At 36.4% G+C, this 19,927-nt stretch overlaps 1 long non-coding RNA gene across 1 annotated transcript in view; it reads right to left on the reverse strand.

The window, feature by feature from the left end:
• Positions 1 to 4,348: 4,348 nt before the first annotated feature.
• The window catches only part of LOC129455736 (uncharacterized), a 33,151-nt gene continuing 17,572 nt past the window's right edge, over positions 4,349 to 19,927 (reverse strand). Inside the window, exons 3-5 of the long non-coding RNA XR_012359784.1 lie at positions 14,548 to 14,618; positions 6,894 to 6,985; positions 4,349 to 4,956 (exon numbers count right to left, since the gene is read on the reverse strand). This is a non-coding gene — a long non-coding RNA (uncharacterized lncRNA). The remainder of the gene's footprint in view (positions 4,957 to 6,893; positions 6,986 to 14,547; positions 14,619 to 19,927) is intronic.

Below are 19,927 nucleotides of genomic sequence, written 5' to 3' on the forward strand. Positions count from 1 at the left end.
AGTGTTTGGTTATTTTTAAATAAATATATGTCTTAGTAATGCCAAGCTTGAGAATCTTTTATTGTGTAGAGGGGGCCAAATATTGTTGTGAACAAAAAGGTTAAGGTCGTTTAATTTCATTGCATGACATTATATCATTTACAGTCGATACAGTCAATAGTTGTTTGAAAGAGCACCTATTTCATTGCTAAAAACAACATTATTTTGTGTATTTGGTATAATGCAATGTGTTTGCGTGTTTTATGGTTAAAAAAAACACATTATTTTCCACATACCGTACATTTTTGTAGCTCCAAATTTTAATCCTTCTGAAACGCACAGATTTGAAAAGCTACATTGGCCTGATTGGCCAGCTAATCTGTACGTTGTGATTGGCCTGAATACCTTTGACGTCAGATGGAAATGTGACGCTCCTTACCATGTTTAAAAGATTCACTCACAATGCAATGCTAACAGGAGTTAATTTACAGCCAAGAAAAGAGATTTACGTTGCAGACGATAACTCGCGCCATCGTATACTTTGGGGTTTGTACCTTTTGCATATTGTTAACATGTACTAATACACACTTACACAACAAAGAAAATCTAAATGTGAATCGGACAATAGGTGCTCTTTAATGTGGCATTCTTGGGGTACTCTTTTAAATTCCATTAAGGTAAGCAACAAAGTCGACCAAGCCACGGAATATTCCGGATTATCTGACCTCTTGCTCTCATTATGTCCACGCAACGCCAGCTCAAATGCACCACAAATTTTGTGCAGTCTATCATGCAGTCAGACTTTAAAACAACAAACAGGGAAAATAATAAAAGTCATGACTTACATCTTATGGCAAATAGAGTTGGCTAGCTGGATACAAAGTGGTGAAAGCACACATACTGGAATCACTTGACTCCGTTGGTTGATCTGGTCCAAGCCTCTTAATCCTTATTTATTCCTCAACTGAATGCCTTTTAAAGAGTGATTTTGTAAAGATAAAATCATATTTTCTTTCATCTCGAAATATTTCACTTGCTTCCACTGATAAGTACTGTAAATAGCAATATGGTTATGAGACTCTGAGAATGGTGACATGAGGTAAAATACCAAAAAAGAACTATTTTGATTTGATTACAAAAAAGTGGGAAAATTAAGGCAGAACTGAAACGAGCCAATTAGAAATTTTGGGTGGCGCCCACACACACACACACACACACACACACACACACACACACACACACACACACACACACACACACACACACACACCGAATTCAGTTTAGATTTGTTTTTATATGATAAAATGATTAGCAGTGAAATAGTACAACAAAATGCTTTTATTTTGTATTAATTTGCACTATGTATTTAACTTTTTGGTAATATGTTAAAGTAGCTTTCCTCTCTGGTCAACTTTACAGGGGCAGCGCCCCAGCCCCCGATTGACCAGCCGCCATTGCTCACAAACTGTTTATGAACATTCCTCAAAATATATTCATTAATGTTCATCAGAACAAAGACATTTACTGTATATAGGTTTGTAACAACGCAAGAGTGAGTAAATGACAGAATTTTCATTTTTGGGTGAACTCTCTCTTTAAATGTGATAACATAAGCGAATAGGCTAATATTTAGATGAAAACAAAGATTGAAAAAGTACACAATATTTAATTAATCCTGTTAATTACACTCTGTTGTAAAGTTATAAAAAGTTTCATCACAGCAGTGCCATAAAAGAACAACTTTGCTTCTTTTAAGGTATACATTTTTCAGCATATTTGTGTTCCCTGGGATTGAATTTACAACCTTTTGTGCTGCTAATGCAATGCTTTTCCACTGAGGTGCTGGAACTTTCAAGTCAAAAGTTCTTAAAGGGACATGCAACTTATACATACTCAAAAATATGAAGAGTTTGGTTGCAAAACACGATAACTGCCATTTCTGAAAAAAATCAGTATTACATCAGGTCAGTAGCAAAATCCAATATCCGCCGTGTTATTCTGTTATCTTTTCTCCCTTTTTTCCCAAAATGCAATAAATGCCACTCCTCCTTTTTTACAGAACGCAAAAAATCCATTCCAGAAATTACAGCCCACGATTCACGCAATGTAAACAAACAATGGCGGCGCGCTGAGTACACAGTGTCTTAGTTTTCCTCATCTACTTTGTACTTCGTGATCAACAAACAAAACAAAATAATACTTTAATTGCATTGCTAAACCTGTGATGGTTTTCTGTGACGGGAAAGAAACGTAAGCCATCAACATCTAATAATTTCCGCGAGAGGCACTCGGGTGCTTGTTCTCCCGACAGCATCAAGCTTCTCATGCTAACACATTGACTCGAGGGGATCTTATGAAAAACTTTCCATTATTTTACTCAGTCAACGAAAATCAAGCAGGACCAAAAACATTTTACAGCTGATTGCTGTGAAAAATGCTAAGCGACGACGTCAAGTATAACCGCAGCAATGACAGTGTTCTTAATATGACAAAGTAAGTGTTTTTATTAATGCCATTAATGTTTATTTTTTTAATCAGTGTATACTACTGTTCAACTAAATGAATATAAAATGGCCAAGATGAATGCACATTTGATTGAATAGATTTCTAGCATTTTGAAAAAAAAAACTGTCATGGATTTATTACATTTTGTGGAAAAAAATAATTTTTATAATAAATCTTTGAAAATCAAGTTATGGATTGGAATTTTTTATGTTTTTATAATCTAAAGATGCTATGTGAAAGTTTGTAACAGAAAATAGTGGTTTTCATCTTGTCACTTTCTTGGTATAGAAAACACGTTTTTACCGAAATTTGTCAAAATGGATTTATTGCATTTTTGAACCAAACTCTTCATATATATACTCCGTTTCCAGCTCCCCTAGAGTTAAACATTTGATTTTTACAGTTTCAGCCGATCTCCGGGTCTGGCGGTACCACTTTTAGCATAGCTTAGCACAATCCATTGAATCGGATTAGACCATTAGCATCGCACTCAAAAATAACCAAAGATTTTTAATATTTTTCCTATTTAAAACTTGACTCTTCTGTAGTTACATTGTGTACTAAGACAGACAGAAAATGTGTGTTGTGATTTTCTAGGCAGATATGGCTAAGAACTATACTCTCATTCTGGCGTAATAATCAAAGACTTTGCTGCTGTAACATGGCTGCAGGAGGCGCAATGATATTACGCAGTGCCTGAAAATAGTCCCCTTAGTAACTTTAGCAGTATATTAGTATATTTAGTGCAATGTCCCTTTAAGAGCAGCATTTCTCTCTTACCTTTTATAATCTGTAGATCCTGTTTCCTTTACGAATAATGTTTTGTGCAACCAATGTGGATTGGGGACAGTTTTGCGAATGTTAAAGGTTCTTTAACCATACAGCTTGACAAAGACAAAGTATATGGCAGTAAGTCACTGGGAAATAAAAGTCAGTTTCTTTAGACAAACCTAAATCCTCTAGCAGTGTAAAACATTGGCCACACAAAAAAATGTAGGTACTCAGCACTGTCAGAAATAAAAGTACCAAACCTTTATATCGCTAGGGTGATTTTTTATCTTTACAGGTATGCAAAACATAATACAATGTACGTTTTTGGGTACAGTAGTGTACCTTCAAAAGGTAAAGTTAAATGTTTTGTACCCCTAACTATACACAATTGGTCCTTGGGGTATAATATTGTATGCCAAACAGTACAACATTTCAATGTGTTACATACCCATAAAAGTTTCAAAATGAATCATGTACAACCCCAGTGGCAGAAAAGGAACAGTTTTGTACCTTTGTACTTGAGGTCCTCCATCTTTGGCATCGAGGCCACGCAGGAATCTTCCAAATCCGATTAATATCATTCTGGTTCAAGATGAAGAATATTTGAGAGAAGATTTGTAGTCTATTTAATGATTTCTTCAGTGTTTAATGCTGACACTTTTCCAAATGCTTTTGTGGTAATAAATGTTTTAATTATTTCCTAAATGATCTATTAAAACAAAACATTTGCTGGAAAACTAATCACTTCAATTCATGCTTGATAATGGTAAGAGGTTTGCAAAATCAGACTCTATTCTACAACGAAGGCACCCTGCAAGCACATGTCTGTATGGTAATAATTTTGAAGACCACTTGCTGATTTTCATGCTCCTATTCCCTAGTCCACTGATCAAAAACAAATTTGTGGTAAAGCTGTTAATCTAGCGCGTACCAGATGGGAAAGTTGATGTTCCATATCTTATGTCTCATACTTACACAAGCAGGAACGAGAACAAGTGTGCTGCCTCTCTTTGCCTACACGAATGCGGATAATTGTGAGTGGGACCTTTGGAAAGCTTCCCCGTTTTGTATTAGCACAGTTTTGAGGCATCGAGCAGAATAAAAAACCCGAATACGTGTTTGAGAGCAAATTTTTATTCAAAGAATGTATAACACAGTCAACATTATCAAAGACTTTTTGGATCATTATTTATTTCACGTTTCCAAAACTAACAAATCCAAGGTCTATTCCTCATGACAGCATGAATTGAAACAAGTATCTTCATGAGATAATTAAATAGGACAACATTATCACAAACCTATCACATCCAGCGCTTTAATGAATAACATCGCCTACGCATTGGACAGATATAACTGTAATTAAATTAACGTATGTAACATATGCACTCTCTATATGTTCCAGTTCACTGTAAAATATGATTATCTTCATTGCTGAAAGAAAACACAGTCTCATGTGAGCCGCTTCGGGGCAACATTTATTTGCATTTGACAATAATGAGCAAGAGATGGCAGGCCAGCCTAGAAAATGGATTCATGGAGCGGCTCCATATCTCATCCTCGGAAGAAACGTATAGGGGCCACGAACCCAGGCTGGCTTTTGATTCGTCGCTCCGAGTGGCCAGGGCACAAAGTCAGCCAATGGGATCTGTCCCCGACAGCTGCGTCAAAATGGCCTGAAGCTGATATCACCGATGTCTGGAACTGAGCCGTTTCAGGTAACATGAAGTGAAAGTGGCATGGCTAGTTTGAAATCACGTTGGCAAACAGTCATAACTCATGCTTATCATGTTTTTTTATAATGCATGATTTTTCTTACAGACAAAAACCTATAGGGGTGTCAAAACCTCATAAATATTGTCGAATACACCAATGCATGACCCTGTCTGTGAAAGTCTCAATCTAATTTTGAGATTAGGAGCATTAACGTTTGATTTCAACCAATGATTTTAATGTCCCTTTCAGTCAATTAAAGGGATAGTTGACTTTAAAGGGGACATGTCACAAGATTTTTATTAGATGTAAAATAAAACTTTGGTGTCCCCAGAGTATGTATGTGAAGTTTAAGCTCAAAATACCCCACAGATAATTTATTATAAGATGTTAAAATTGACACTTTGAACGTGTGAGCAAGAATGTCATTTTTGGGTGTGTCCTTTAAAATGCAAATGAGCTGATGAAATGCAAACACTGATCGTCATAATGATGGTTTGTTGAAATTAAACTCAATTGTCAATTATTTTCTCTCTCGGTCTCTGGACTAAATGGCAGTGCTGTGGTTGGATAGTGCAGATTAAGGGGTGGTATTATTATTATAAGATCCCCTTCTGACATCACAAGGGGAGCCAAATTTCAATGAACTATTTTTCACATGCTTGCAGATAATGGTTTATCAAAACTAAGTTACTGGGTTGATCTTTTTCACATTTTCTAGGTTGATAGAAGCACTGGGGACCCAATTATAGCACTTAAACATGGAAAAAGTCAGATTTTCATGATATGTCCCCTTTAAAATAAAAATTCTGTCATCATTTACTCATCCTCATATTGTTCTAAACCTGTATGAATTTTTTTTTTTTTGATGAACACAAAAGAAGATATTTTGAGAAATTATGGTAAACACACAGCAGACAGTAACCATAGACTTCCATAGTAGGAATTAAAAAAATGGAAGAATTGAATGGGTACTGATGTGATTCTGTCAACTTTGTGCTTACCGTCATTTATCTAAATATTTTCTTTATCATTTATTACAATACTTCCAAAATATTTTTTTCCTACTATGGAAGTCAATGGTCACTATCTGCTGTGTGTACACCATCATTTCATGACAATTTTTTTCTTTTTAAAGTGAACTATCCCTTTAAGATATCAAGGTTATATTTTACATACTGGTTTACATTATCTATAGGGTGAAAAACTGTAAATCACAAAAATTATTAACTATTAGCATCACCTATGATTATATATCTCAAACAGACCATGCGTTATGCATTTATCTGATAAAACTGTGCTTCCTATACATTGAAAAACAAAGGCAAATGTAGTGACAATATAAGCCGTTTATCATATACAGCTCTGTTCCCAAGGACCTCACCTGTGACCTTTCAAGACATCACAGGTTAAGGGTCTCAGGGACAAAGATGTACACACTGTGGTTTATTGGGATTGAACTCGGAAGTAAGGCTGATTCCAGGTCAAGTTGGGTTTGAATACATCAATTTATGTATCTATAGTTTATGAATTTACATTTTATTTAATTTGACTAAGAATATTTTTTTATTGTGCAATCACAAAAAAGATAGCATGCAAAAATTGTTTATGAAATCAATACACTGATGTGTTATCTGTAAAGCACGTTCTTTGTCTGTAAAACCAAAATAAGTCTCATAATTTAATCAAATTCTTGTCACACATAGTGACCACAGATGTGTATGGTATTTGCAATTATTTGTACTATTAGTGCCTTTCAATAACCACAATTGAAACATAATCCGTAAAATGTTATATGTAAAGTAATGTCATACACCATGCGACACCGAGGTATTGCTGATTCACGGTCGTAGTGTCAATGCTTGCAAACCGACCGACCCCGTTATTGATCTGGGATGAGAAAGCAATCGCTCCACCATCCTACTTACCTCCTGTTAGATTTAACACAAAAGAAAATATACGGCTAAATCACAGCATCACGTCTGACAACGTTTCTTCTCACATCTGTTGAGGCTGCGACCTGTGGAAAACACAAACAGAGCGTTTTAACATTTAACAATACTCCGGCATTAACATCAACCCCCCGGAAAGACTGAAATTAAGGCTTGGGATCTCTGCTTCAACGTCGTAAATGAGTGCGCAGTTTAGTTTCGGGCCCCTGGTGGCAGACGAGGAACATTGCGTATGAACCGAATGAACTCGAAAGATATGCAATCCCAGCAAACTGTGTCTCCCCTCGCTCTCCGGCTGTCCTCATTTTCTGCAAACCCTCTTAAACACAAACACACGGCCGGTGGATTAATGCGCCACGTCTATATAACACACAGAATACGCATGATAAACCCGAGTGCCCTTTGCGAGATATATCGTATGACAAAGACGACGTGTCGCAGGTCGACCATGTATAGCGAGCATGCAGCGCCATATACTTGTCTTCCTGTTACTCATGGTGTCCCAGTTTCAAAGGCTGCTCGTCTCCTTCGGAAGAAGAGTGGGGGAAAACAGCAGCCGGGAACAGACAAGGCAGACAAATGAAATTTAGAAACAGTGAGACAAGACGCAAGGAAAAAAACACTTTTTAGGGCTGCAAGAAAACTATAGATGTTAAACAACTAAAAAATGCTACGAAGCTGAAACTGCGACTGATACGGCACCGAAGTCTATATACATTAAATTCACGCTCCTACGCATGCACGTACATAAATCTGCCTGGTATGTTTTATATATATATACTCAAACAGTTGTCACGAAATCCACTGTGCGATGGTACGTCTCCTGTTCGTGATCCTCGCTTTGTACTTCAAAGTAAAAACCAAGGCAAACTTGTTTCCTTTCACATCTCTCCCTGCACTCGGATCTCTTTCCAGTCCCTCCTACCGTTGACGCTCATACACTCCTGGCGATAAGAGGCGGCTCATGAGATAGGTGCGCTCGTACAGCCCACCATTATCTGAAGCTTCCTCTCTCTCCCTCTCTCTCTCCCATCCTCTGCTCCCATTACGTCCGACAGAAACCATGTCCAATCCGCCCCGACGTCATAAATCAATGTCACCTAAACATTAACGTGCCGACCGGCGCATGCCGCGGTCGTTCGGACTCGGTCTCGCTTCTTCCGTCACTGTCCCTGCCTCGCCTTTGCCTGGGTGTCTCGCTCTGCTACACCCCACCCCCCCCATCGTCTCCTTTCCTGCGTTTAGTCCATAGCATACACCCCCCCACCCGCAACGACAATGTCTGGCGCTCAAACACCAGAACAGTACTAACACCTTGGGATTGATCCTAACACTGTTAGAAGTGTCTGTGTGTGTGAAATGGAAGATTTTACAACATATGGGATATATAGGGACACAGAGAGAGATAGAGAGAGAGAGAGAGAGAGAGAGAGAGAGAGATCCCTCTCCCAGACAACAAAAGCTTGAAGGTGATTACCCTGCAGTAATGAAAAGTGTCACTAGCCATCACACTGCATTACAGCGAACTTCTTCCTTTGACAGAAAGATCTGACGTAATGACAGGTTAGAGTAACTCAATAAAGTCTGGATGAAAAATCGGTGCTTTTAGATTAAACGTTCGTGTGACATGAACATTTTAAACAAAGAAAATGTCGTAATACTAACAGGAAGGGTCGACGCACTTTCCACGCAGAAATCCAAATCATATACAAATGCGTGTCCTATACAAATGAACTGTATTCGATATCATTTTTTTTTTTCGTTATGAAAGCGACATTTACTATACAAAACTTAATTGACCGATTACGTAATTAATATTAATACGTTAAAATATGATGCTCGATATGGTGTAAATCACCATAACTATCAATCTGTCTACCTGTGTGTGATAAATATTCATGATGTACGTGCGCATTCACAGTAAACATACTGCATCAAGCTTACATACATACAAACAAACAAACAAAGACGCTATACAACAATCTGTGCTGCCGAAAAAGGAAATAAACAATTAAGAGGTCTGATTAAAAGCTAATGAGCCAAATGCGAAAACAGACAAAGGGAGCGTTTGATAGAACCACAAAAAAGATATCATGCTTTGTTACGAATGGTAAAATATTGTTAAAAGTCAGTGACTTCAACATAGGTGCTTAATTTTATGGTTAACAATAAAACAACTTCTGGATCTTTCCCATCAATCGTAGTTTCTCGAGGGAAAGCATGGGAGGGTTTTATTGGTGCATGTTTTGCGTTTCTTTGTTCCTAAGTCGGGTTGTTTCTTCGTCTAGTGTGGGGCTGAACGTCTTTGTGTGTGTCTGGTAATGAACGACAGCCAGAGATTGCTGATATGTGCTCTTTTTATCTCGCTCTAGAGAAGGGCAACGCAATGCGGATGCTGGCAGCCCGTGCGAGGGACCAGACAGTCCGCGGGACAGAAAAAAACAGGTGGAGACGTTTATCATTCATAAGAGTGCGGGAGAGATGATCGAGGGGCTAATTGCAAATACCGACCTCGCAACTTAGAAACCCATCCGAAAAAGGCTTTAACTGTGGTAATTATTATAATGTATGTGCTTGAAAAGAACCGACAGCGGCTCGCAGCTGAGAAAATATTAAAACGAGCTAATGAACAGATTACGGATAATGGATGACGGATAATGAAGCCTGTTTTTTTCGAAAACACTCTCAGCGTGAAAGAAACACACAGCGGTGCTGTTTTCGTGTATTGTGCTATAAATCCTTAAAGATCAAGTGTGTCATTTCTTCATGTATTAAGATTCCCCTATGTCAGCTTAAAATCCAGAGAGCCATAAGTACTCCATTAATAAACAATGTAGTCCTATCAAAAATGTACATTAGCTAGAAAAAGGATGTCGGAAATACAGCAAACACATTAAATAGAGTTACATTACCATTGCATCACATGCACGCATCACTTTGGGAATTTACAATGGACTGAAATCCGATGGATTGCTGCTAACTCGACTAACTAATAGATGGCAACAATAAGCACCTCAGCAGACAATAAAATAGACCTTATAAACCCAAATTATGTTATACACTCAATAAAGGTGCCATGGAAGAATTATTTGTGGCTGTGTAGTTGTACAATTTAGCAACTTTTATTTTTAATAGTTTACACGACCCCCAAGGCTATGTGATGTAAATCTATAGAGATCATTAAATCTAGGTGGATTGCAAGAAAGATCCTCTTATTTTTTCTCAGAAATTGACTTGACTGATTTGTTATAGCCCTCTTGTGGACGTGGGGAAATGGGCACTCACCCAAACCGTCCATATGGCAGATACAGCTAACTAACACCCTGTTAATGATAGTGAAACAAACAATGAACAACAACAACAAAGAACCTTCTGTGCGGATGCCAGCCATATGCTTTGTTTAAAGCACAGTCATAGCCCAGTTTTAAGGCTAAAAGCTGTGGTATTTTTGTCTATATGCAGTGGATGGTCATTCATACTCACCTCGATGTAATCGTGACACCGCAGGGAAAGCTAGAAGGTTGTACAGTTAACTCCAGGCTGATTATGATGCAAAACCATACAACCAACTACCTCAGCCTGCAGTGCACAGACACTGTCGTACCATCAGGAATGCATATATGCATATAGTGTATGAGTAATGTCTCCCTCTAGTGGACAACTTATGTAATACCATAAATCCCATGCACATGATGGGTACACTGTAAAAAGTTACATTTGGATCTAGTTAAACAAATTACTTAAATTGGTAACACTTAAAATGATTTTCTACATTTTTACTTAAAGTGAGAAAATGTAGGATGAAAAAACTTTAAAAAATTACTTCAATTGGTAACCACAGCACTGTCATTTAGTGCACAGAGAGAGAGAGAGAGAGAGAGAGTGAGTGTGTGAGAGAGAGAGAGAGAGAGAGAGAGAGTTTCAATTTCAACAAACCAACATTATTGCGATCAGTGTTTGCATTTCATCGGCTCATTTGCATTTAACAGGACACACCCAAAAACGGCACATTTTTGTTCACACCTATAAAGTGGCAATTTTAATATGCTATGCTAAATTATCTATATGGTATTTTGAGCTAAAACTTGACATATGTACTTTTGGGATGCCAAAGATTAATTTTTCCATTTTACAAAAAATTCATAGTATGACCCCTTTAAATTTTTAACTTTTTTAGGTGTTACCAGTTGAAGTAATTTAAGTTAATCCAACTTTTTCTTTTTACAATGTATAACACTAATAGATAGCACACAGTAGGGGAGAGCAGAGATTGGTTTAACACTAAATGATTGCACTTTTAAATAAATAACATTAACTCTTTCTCCGCCATTGATGAGTTATCTCGTCAATTAAAAGAAAACATTTTCCTGCCAATGACGCTTTCCTGACGAGTTTTTAAGGTAATCTGTAATTATTATCTGTAATTCTGCTATTACTCTATATTCCACTCTTACCCATATAAATTTATAAAATTTATAAAATTATTTATAAAAAACTGAAGCAAAAACTAATTTAATTAATTTTAAGCGTTTATGTTTTGATAATCGTTCTGAATCTGATTTCTAACATAATAAATGTACAAAAATGCAATTATTTCAGCCTTTTTCTCAAAATTTGGTATTTTTGAAGAAACCCATATTTAAGTGGTTAAAAAGAGAATTTAAAAAAGGGTTTTTTTTTTCATTTTGTTTGTTTGTTTCAAATGGTCTGTTCTTTCATTTGATATATTTGTATTTTTATATATTTATAGAAGAAAATTTTCCTGGAAGGCATTTTGTAAAATTTTGTGAAAATCACAAAAAATGCTGGCGGTCAACTTTCTTAAAAAAAGATGCCAGGGAATAAGTTAAAATAAATGTTCTTATAATAATAATAATAATAATAATAATAATAATAATAATAAGTATTAGTAAGTAATAGTATTAATAAAAAAATAATTAGTATAAGTAATGATCCACAGAAATATAAAAAAATAATTTTAAAGTTGTGTTATTTACAAAAAAATCTAATTATACATGCAATAACTTTCATCCTTTATTAGTTGTTTTAAAGTCTAATTTAAGTTGATAATCTAAAAAATCTGCAATGTCCCTGCTGTATAATAATATCCTGCATGGCTGTTATGAATGTGCCCCTTGCCTTCACAAATTTCCAGTTAAATTGTATCCGACTCAATTAAGTTATAATTAAACTGACACGGGTAATGACTGCTAAAATGACAAATCTGTTTGAGGCAAACATTTCAAAGGTTTAGTATAAACCTTAACTGCATAAAATGAGCATGTCTTTTATTTACGCTGCTTCATCAACACAATTATCACTGTTCTCACCTACATTCCAATGCATAATGAATACATGCAGCCATGTAATGTATATTTATCCATAGTATAGTGTGTGATTTTTGTACCACTACTTATTGCGTATTTGCAAATATATTTATTAACATATAATTAAACCTAAAAGGTTTAGTCTTAAACATATGCAACACATCTGTAAAACGTAAAACCGTGCAATGCCTCTGTTTGAATGCTGTTAGTGTTGTGTGCTATGATCAACAAAGCCTCCACTCGAACTTTTGTGCCTGTCTGACTGATTTAAGATTCAAGTATTTAGTGAATTTAATCTTTTCTTAAGCCCAGACATGAACATCTTCACAGCTACAACCTTGAAGTCAAAGAAACATCTCAATGCCGTCATAAGTGAACTTTTTTGTGAGTGTCATTAGGCAGAACTGACTTCTCAACTATTATTTCATTCGCAGAATCAAAGTAAAAAGTTACGAAGTTGAATGCAAATGTGAGACAGGAAATTAAATATAAGAAAAACTAACCTATAATATTAAAGGGACAGTTCACCCAAAAATGAAAAATTCTGTAAAATGAGCCCCATTCACTTTCACAGTAGGAAAAAAGAATACTATGGAAGTGAAAGGGGTCTTATGAACCGTTTGGTTACAAACATTCCTCAAAATATCTTCCTTTGTGTATATAACATCATGAGATTTTTAAATTATGACATAATTTTCATTTTTGGGTGAACTATCCCTTTAAACACATATAATCCATCACACAGGGTTTTGTTGTTCAAAGGGTTCTAGCAAACACAAGCTATAAAAACATCTGACTTGTGAAGTACTTCCACATGCTTAATGAGGTGACTTCAATCAATTTCATATGCGGTTCGACAAAGAATAAGGCCCTTAATCTTCCTCGTATTGAACTGCTGTGTCTGATACCTTGGAAAATGAATCCAGTCTATAGATCAACCTACTTTTTGCCTTACACATACAGCAATAATAAAGTTTCACTTTCTAGTCTCTCATTAGCTTTTAAGTTAGTTTATACGCAAACTTTTCCTTGATATCTGGTACTTGATTATTTGGTTTGAGCTTTAATAATGCAGTTTTAAACATTTACATTTATGCATTTGGCAGACGCTTTTATCCAAAGTGACTTACAGTGCATTACTTTTGTATCCCTGGATTCGAACCTATGATCTTTTGCACTGCTATGTTAACATCTGTCGCATTTTTATTCAGCCCATTTCGCTCTTTCCCCCTTCCCGTCTCGAAAACTAAAGCACAAACCTAACCATCAACATTATGAATTTGATACTTTACGGTTTCTACTGCTAAGGTCTCTTACTTTCTCATTTTTTATGCGCCTGAATATCCTTTAATACTTCTGTCCTTTTCTCTCTGGCTGGGCTCCACCCAATCTTCCTCTCTCTTTATTTTTCTTTCTCTCGCAGCCACATTCACAGTCCAATCACGTGCGAATGCGGCACGGTGGTGCCAGTGCCAGCTTTTGCCAACCTGAAAGTCTGTGTGTCTTTACCAGGACATAAGGTCACGCATTTAGTCATGAGCTTAATTATCTTGCCACGGTAAAGGTGGCAGACATTTTTGGAAGTGAAGCAACTGCGACAAGTTTCAAACTTCACGTCTGAATTTTTTATGAAAAGTGAAATAGCGAGGACTATTCATTGTATAACTTGATGTTAAACAGATTTTCTCTCTATAAAAATTTATTCTGTCACTCTTTTTCACTATGTTACCCAAACTCCTTGCCATAAGCTTGTGTGTGTGTGTGTGTGTGTGTGTTTGCCTCCGCCGCCCGATACCTTATTCAAAAAGCCAGCAAATGGCAGGTTGCTATGGGAACTCGCTGCTTGGCAACTTGCTAGCTTGGCGACGTGCCCATCGGTTGCCAGGGCAGTGTTTTTATCGGCAGCTAAATGCCGTGCCAGCTGTGTGCGTCTGGAAGTGTAGCTATATACGTGTTCATTTAGTGCATTTGTGTGTATCTGTGTGTATGTGTGTGTGTTTAAAGGACGGATTTATTAGGTTTTAAATTAAAGTGACGAAAAAATGCAATAATAAAATTTATAGCTACATGTATGTCAGGTTATTTGTTAACGTTTTTGTGCATCTAAACAAACTAAACAAGAGCACCATATAGATAAATCTCAAAGAACAGACCTTCAAAAAATCAAGAAACAAAAACAATGAGGAATATTTGAAGATAAGTAGAATACTGTGCACAATGTAATCATTTACATTACATTTTCAATGTCTTTACAAAAATTCAAAACATGTGAAAAAGTGAGTTAACAGTAAATTCATTATTACCGTGCATGCGGAAATTCCTTTCATCGTTTCAGTCTTATGGATGGACTAGTGGCGACAACTCCGAAGCATTCCTGCCATCAGAAAAGACATTCAATGCTGATAAATCTCTATGTTAAATAACAACTTGTCTGTATTCCTTTGCAAAAGCCCTCAATTACTTTCCCATCTTGATAAGATGTTTTTAGATGTTTCTACAACTTCTAGTCTATCATGCAGGACTTACAGTATTTTAGTGGGCATTATTAAGGTAGATTGTCACTCAACAATTCATTGCCATTGTATGTAACTCCTCTTCAACTAATGTAGAAAGCGCAGGATTTTGAACTGAGGCCCACGTGTGTTGATGAAAAGGTCTTTAGGTTAAGAGCTATACTTATACTGAATTAATGAAACGCCCATATGCCACACAAATACTATCCAACATTGAGCACAGACTTTGAATTCAAATCTATCTTAACAGTGTAATAAACAAAAATTGGTTTATGCTGTATTGATAAAATTTGTTATGATTTGATTGTTATATTTGAGAATAAATATTGCAGACAGGCTACAGGAACATAGTAAATTGAAAAAAAAGTGGTTTCATGTATTAAAACAATGACCAGAAGAACCAATTACACTTAAATTTGCTTTATCGTAAGCACACCAAAGTGTTTAAAAGGCGGCTTTGTGGACGCCGACTGTGGCCGCTTGCCAGCGTTTTTTCCCCAGCTAAGCGTTTTGGTTGCTATGAGATTTCTGATTGGTTAATCAGTCGTTGGAACGATGCACCGGTTGGTTGTTGTAATATTTGTCCCGCTCCTCCTCCACTGTGATTGGATGGCTGAGTGAAAAGTGACATTAGTCCCTTTCACACATACAGTCTTTACTGGTAATTTACTGGCAAATTGCCGTTAACATGTCATGTGTGAACAGAACCTTTCCGGTAAATCAGTGCTCCCAATTTACCAGTAAGACAGGTTGTAAGATTAACGGTAATTTGCCGGTAAGCGCTGTGTGTGAACGAAAAATATAGCATTACCGGCATTTAGATGACGTCAGACCGCGCTGACAGATCGGGCGGGCCAATCAGAAAGTTTTTTATACAGGTGACGCGGTTTCCCCCAGACTGTTTACGGACGTTTCCACACACATGTTGCTTAAAAGTCGAGCACACCTGAAGTTAACATCCACATTTCTTCACCAAAGTTGTTTAAAACAGCTTACCATCTAATTGCCAAATTGCCGACGTCCTTAGCACACCATCTGTGAAGCCTAATGTGCAAACGCGCAGGTTCCGTTTGACGCCGCCTTAAGCAATGTTGTTTGGTCACGAGCAACTTCGCGACCGCTTGCCACAGATGTGAAAACAACAAAATACGGACCGTGGATATTAAGTCATAACCCGCCGTTTACAAATACGACACGGACGGAGCTCGCCGGCCGCGCGCCACAGGTAACTTCCGCTTTCTCTCCGAGTTTACCGGTATTTTGATACTGATGTGTGAATGATGTCTTACTGGTAAAAAGACGGAACGTCACTGCATGTGTGAACAGCACATTTTTGTATTTACTGGTAAATTCATTCTGGTAAATTCATGGTAATTTACCAGAATTACTGTGTGAAAGAGGCTATTGACACCCGTTTCACCCGAAGTTTAACATTTTTTAACTCTGGGCACTCAGCACTGAGCAAGGAAAAACGCAGAGGGCCGGCTCTCAGCACGGACAAACCCTGCCAGCTGCTGGCATTTTTGAAAAGCGCGGCATTTTCATTGGAAACAATTAACTCTTTCCACGCCATTAAGGAGTTATCTCGTCAATTAAGAGAAAACATTTGCATAAAAAAACGTATCCACTGGATGGCGCACTTTCCCCAATTTATTAAAAAAACTGAAGCCAAAACGTTATTTACTAATTTTAAACTCTGTGTATGTTTTGATAATCGTTCTGAATCTGATCTCTAACAAAATTCTTTCATAAAAACGCTAAAAAAATTAGCATATTTTCCAGACTATAAGTCAACCTTTTTTCATAGTTCGGCTGGTCCTGCGACTTCTAGTCAGGTGCGACTTATATGCAAAAATTAATTCATACTGACTAACATGAACCAAAAGAAAACATTACCGTCTACAGCCACAAGAGGGCACTATATGTTGCTCCTGTAGCCTACCCCTGAAAAAAATGTTACTACTGAAACATTAACTTAAAGACAACGGAGAAAGACTTAACAAATAAATGCCCCAAAAAGAATAATAATTTTCTAAATAAATGCGACTTATAGTCCAGTGCGACTTGTATATGTTTTTTTCCTCTTCATGACGCATTTTTTGACTGATGCGACTTATACTTCGGAGCGACTTATAGTCTGCAAAATATGGTACCCATATTTAAGACTTTATAAGCAGAGAAAAAATATATAGATAGGATGAAAAAAAAATTTCCCTGCTTTGTTTGTTTGTTTATTGTTTGTTTGTTTAAAAGCAGAGGGTCTGTTCTTTCATTTGATATATTTGTATGTCTATATATTTTTAGAAGAAAATTTTCCTGGAAGGCATTTTGTGAAAATCACAAAAAATGCTGGTGGGCAACTTAAAAAAAAAAAAAAATCGCTTGTGGGGAATGAGTTAAAAAACATACGCCGGCAGTGGGCGTAAATGCTTTGGTGTACACCAGTGGTTCCCAAACTTTTTCAGCGTGCGGCCCCCCCTTGTGTACAGTGCATTTTTTCGCGGCCCCCAAAAGATGACAAAAATTTTTTTATGACAAAAACAGTTTAAAAATGTAATATTTTAATTAAACAAAACACATAAAATTATACCTAGTAGTGCTGTTGGTTAGTTGGCTTATTATTTTTTAGGTTTAATTACACAGAATTCATGATAAATGAATGTATTTTATAAAATGTCATAAAACTGGGGCCCCCCTGGCACAATCTCGCGTCCCCCAGTTTGAAAACTACTGGTGTACACGTTCCCTAGGATACAAACATAGAAACATATGAGGAGCTCAGATGCAAAAGCCGCTAAATGCCACCTCTGTCAAAAATGAGAGAAAGATAGTAACCAAACATATTACATGTTCATCAAATACTTGAAACGCTTCAAATCTCTTTAATCCTGGGACTCGGACCATTCAGAAATATTGCTTTGTTGTCAGAATCCATTAAGAGTCTAATAAAATTGTTATTTTTTACCAGAAAAGATGTCAGATGCACTTAGAGGGTTTTGCATCTGAGCTCTTCATATGTTTAATAATGTTATAAAACTCTTAATATGACATTTTCAGTTTGTATTCTCTCTCGCTCTCTCTCTCTCTTTTTTTCTCTCTCTCCCTCTCTGTGTCAATATTAAAGATATCAAGGTTATGCTTTCACAAAATGTGCTTTACATTATGTTGGATGATTTTATGTAAAAATCAGAGAATTACAAAAACATGACTTTAGCTGGGTTTCACAGGCAGCATTCGTATGTTGTAAGTCATGCAAAGATTTGCTCATTTTGTATTTGGGTTCATAATAGTGAAACATAATTTTAAACCCTTGAAAGGGATACAATCTTATAAACCTGCTGCAGTTGCGACAGCCCCTCATCATAAAAAAATAAGAATGTTACTATCGTGAAAAAAATCTCTTTTTCAAACAAAAGGAGCTCTTCAAAGGTTTCACAGAAGAGATAGCAGCTTTAATTGTATCACCTAACAGGTCTTTCTCAATCTTTCCATCAGGACACTGATCAATATAGCATCTGAACCTCCAGTCTACATCATTACAGAGCCTGAAAGAAGTGTGTGTGTGTGCGTCTGTATGTGTCTGTCCTCTATACACTCTTAAATTATGTTGATTTTTCAATCTGAAATGTGTTGAAGATGATTGTAAACAGCGAATGAAATCATTTATGACTTCTTGTATTTGAATGCAGGTGATGTGTATCACTGATGTGATTGGTTTATGCCGTGTGTTTGTGTGTTGGCAGCAGACTGAGCAGTCTATGTGTCCTTGTGTTTGCACAATGCGGCAGAGGGTGGAGAACTAAATCAATAAGAAACAAATGAATTCAGATCAATACTGAGTCTAGTGATGGATAAAAAGAGGCTGAAGGAGAGGCAGAGTCACAGAGAAAGAGAGAGAAAGCAAATGAGAGAGCGTGCCTATGTAAAGAACATTCAGATGTAACTTTATATTAACAATGCTCCAGCTATTATCACTTTTCATTATTGCTTTACAGTTATATCCGCACATATACAAACAAACCTAAACTGTGACTTATGCAAACGTCTGTAATGTTAAGAAATGCACGTTTTGTTCTGCTTTCTCTGTATCACATATCTAAATTCACCATGGTAACCATATTTTAATTATCAAAGTCATATCCTTAAAATAATATAATGGTATGAGATGATAATACATTAATAGTCCTATTTATAAAAGCTGCAGAGACCTAAGATCACACTTTTTTTGACACTTGGCATGTATAGATATGCCTATTTATTATATAAATATAATATGCTCCTGCATTGCTTAGTGATAGAACATTGTGTTAGCAGTGCGAAAGGTTATGGGTTCGAATCTAGGGAACACGCATACCAATAAAAAATGTATACCTTGAAATGCACTTCATAATTATGTTTAATAATGTCATAAAACTGACATCATTAAAGGCTTTGGATAAACGCATCTGCCAAATGCATAAATGTAAATGTAGTCCGATTACAATCCTACATACAATTATTTTTACAATTAGTAACACTAATGTCCTAATTTTCTATTTATCGATTTACCTGTTTTCTATCATTTTTACCCATTTCTTCTTATGGCCTTTCTCATATGGCTTTACTGTATATACTAATATGTATTTTCTGTAAACTAATTTGTTTGCAACAATGCAAAATTGTCAAAGCACTAAAGAAATAAATCTGAATATACTACAGTACAAATTCATCCAACCATATATTTTAGATGCAGGCTCAAAATGCTAAAACTCTAAACTTAATTTTTTTAGTTTTATTGATATATTGCAGAAAAACATAAAAGCAAATAGTCTCAAATTGTGTTTCTCAGCTGGTAGGGCCCTTCCTTTATGGGTCATGGCATGGGTTTGATCCCAAGGTGACTCAAGTTATACAAAAAAACATGTACAATATAAATCGAATGCTCTGTAAGTTGCTTTGGATTAAAGCCAAATGTGTAAATGTGATGGCATATGTACTGTAATTATTCCAAAACCACAAAACTCAAACCCACGTCTGTCACATCCCACTTTAATACTCGTCACCCACCAAAACCACCTTTAAGCAGTCTGTTTAAGAAGATCACCACAAAGTCAATAAAATGATTTCAGCTTTCTTTGTGTTATTACAGACTCAGACATACATTAAAACAAACATCTACAAGCATTTCCTT

Source organism: Misgurnus anguillicaudatus, chromosome 20 (genome assembly GCF_027580225.2).
Source record: "Misgurnus anguillicaudatus chromosome 20, ASM2758022v2, whole genome shotgun sequence".
Classification (NCBI taxonomy): Eukaryota; Metazoa; Chordata; class Actinopteri; order Cypriniformes; family Cobitidae; genus Misgurnus; species Misgurnus anguillicaudatus.